This window comes from Cynara cardunculus, unplaced genomic scaffold (assembly GCF_001531365.2).
Source record: "Cynara cardunculus var. scolymus isolate 2C unplaced genomic scaffold, CcrdV1 Un_Scaffold_4048, whole genome shotgun sequence".
Classification (NCBI taxonomy): Eukaryota; Viridiplantae; Streptophyta; class Magnoliopsida; order Asterales; family Asteraceae; genus Cynara; species Cynara cardunculus.
The window spans coordinates 21979-24820 of NW_020201732.1; positions in this window are offsets into that span (position 1 = coordinate 21979).

The following is a 2842-nucleotide window of genomic DNA, read 5'->3' on the forward strand; positions in this document are numbered from 1 at the left end:
AAATAAAAATTAAATTCCGTTGAAAATTTTAAAAGAAAAAATGTTTTTTTTTAATTTTTTCCTAACAAAGATATATATATATATATATATATATATATATGTAAGTTTAGTTATCGTTAATCTAAAATAATTTTCGACCGATTTCTGACGGAATTCGATTTGTTTTTATTAAAAATTAAATTCCGTCGGAAATCTGTCGGAAATTGTTTTGGATTAACGCTAATTAATTTATTTAAATAAATTAGACAAATTTTGCGACGGATTTGTGACGGTTTTCAATAAGTAAAAAATCCATCAGAAATCCGTCACAAATCCGTTTTAAAAAATTTTAATTTTTTTCCCAAAAAAATCAGTAGGGGATTTGTGGGGTATCTGTGGCAGATATGAATAAACATTGACTTTGTTTGACTTTTTTGGGATCCGTCGGGAATATTTCCAACGGAATTTCTGCCAAAAAAATCCGTCGGTGATACCTTTTTTTAGTAGTGTTTTGTCTTAAGGAGAGAGATCTAAATCTCGACTCAACGTTCAATTCATAGTTATTTATAATCAGTATATCTATTGTTTATATTTTGATAAAGTGAAAATAAGTATTAACACTTGGTTCCTTGAAATCCGTGCGAAATTTGGAGGGAATGGCCAATGGAATTGACCAAATTCCATTCCAACTTTTGATTTATTCTTTAAATTTTGGTAAACATTCGAATTCTACATATGATGGAATGTAAATTATGTTGGTTCTAGTAAAAAATTCCAATTCATTTGTACAATCTTTTAAGAAAAAAAAATATTATACTAGTATTATATTTATTCTATTTCATTTCATTCTATCATGATGGAGATTGTCGCTCCAACTGCCGCCATGATCGTGATTGTCACTATCACCTTCACCCCGACCACCACATTATATCACCATCGTCATCGGCACCACCACCACAACTATCGTCTTTGTCACCACCTCCATCACACCACCATTATTATATTCAACGAACCAAATAGTCAAGTTCAAATTGTTTTTATAGATTCCATTCTATCTTCTGCCAACCAAACGCGTGGTCAAATATGATTAAATTTTATTCGAGTTCTTTCAGATTTTAATTTATTTGACATATTCCAATTATAATAAATTCCATTATAAGAAGAAGAGCAAAGCAATGAAGCGTGTTTAAAAGTATACTAACCCTTTGGATTACTAATAAAACCATCAGATTTTAAAGTAGCGCGATCTAATTTAAAGAAAAATTACGTGAACCTCACCTAAGTTTTGTTAATTGCAAATATAAGATGGTTTGGATGATTTTTTTCCCCAATTTTTTATAGTTTTAATTGGTGATTTTACTTTTAGTTTTGATGAATTATTTGTAATTAATAATTTATTAGGCATCTAGGTTGTTTGCTTGTTTGTACAATTCCATTTAAGGCATATAACGACGTAAAATCAGGAGCGAACCTATGAAGGTATCAACGAAGTCTTGTGTATCTGTTCAACTGATTTATGCAAGTAATTTTTTTTGAGGTAGGAAAGATGGACACGTTAAACTTTGAGGGGCAGTTCGGGTTTTAGAAAATGTAAGAGACATCAACCAAAAACCACAAAAGTCTCTTAAAATCAACAAAAGAATAACAAAAAAGTCACTCAAAATCAACCAAAAACCTTAAAAATCCCTAGAAATTAACCAAATAATTAAGAAATCTACGAAAAGAGTGGAATTCAACTAAAGACACATCAAACAACTTTGCAAGCCTTTAATTTACCTTATAATCTTATAGGTTCATCCGCTCGACAAAAATCTTAATAGATATATAAAAATCACAATTTTTGTATTTGTAATTTTCATTAAGAGATATAATTCTGGAAATTTGTTGCTCAAAAACATTTAAAATAAATTGACTAGTTGTCTACCCACGCAATGCGGCGGGATGTAAATGTTCTATCATGATATATTCAACTTTTAAATATCATTTTTTTGCAAAATACTTGGTGGTTCACAAGTTGTATTATAAATCTAAAAATGAAAAATTAATGCAATTTCTCATTCAAAAAGTCTAAAATTTATGTTTAAACAAAGTAGAAATTAGAATCATGTTTTTATCATACACAATCATTATTCAAAACTTCTTGATACACCACATTTGATGCGTAGACTCCCTCTTGATTGAACTTTTCGATAGGTTTCACCAATACCTTTGTATTACCACGTGATATCCATCTGAATAATGCCACGTAAAGTTGGCCGTGCGAGAATACCGATTCTGGTGGATAAACATTTACCATCCGTTTCAATTTTATTTTTTTGGGTTTTGAAATTTTTATTTGAATAATGATTTATATACAAAAATCAAGGTTAAAGTTATCAACGGACCAAATATATGAAAAGGAAATACTCTTAGGGGCCGTTTATCCAAATGCTTACCAGGTAAACATTTATAGATATGAATCAACACTATAATTTATTTTGATACGTAAGAATTTAGTACATCAAAACATATCAAATGCAACAATTTACTGGGCTAGCGCTTACGTGGGTAAGAGTCGTCATCCTCACTTATCGGGTAAGAATCTCAATTCTTCTCATCGCTCTTACCCAGTAAGACTCTTGGCCATTCTCATGTTCATACGATAAGATAATTTATCCGGTAAGCACTTACCAAATAAGCGTTTAATAAACGACCGTTTAGTGATTAAAATAGCTTAAGAGTTCTTCGTTCGTTCATTCGGTCATAGACAACAAAGTCAACATGGAAAAAATAAAAGTTGTATGTGAAATCTACCAATAAGTGGTTAATGACCTACAACAATGTCATCTTTCTAGCAATATATATATATATATATATATATATA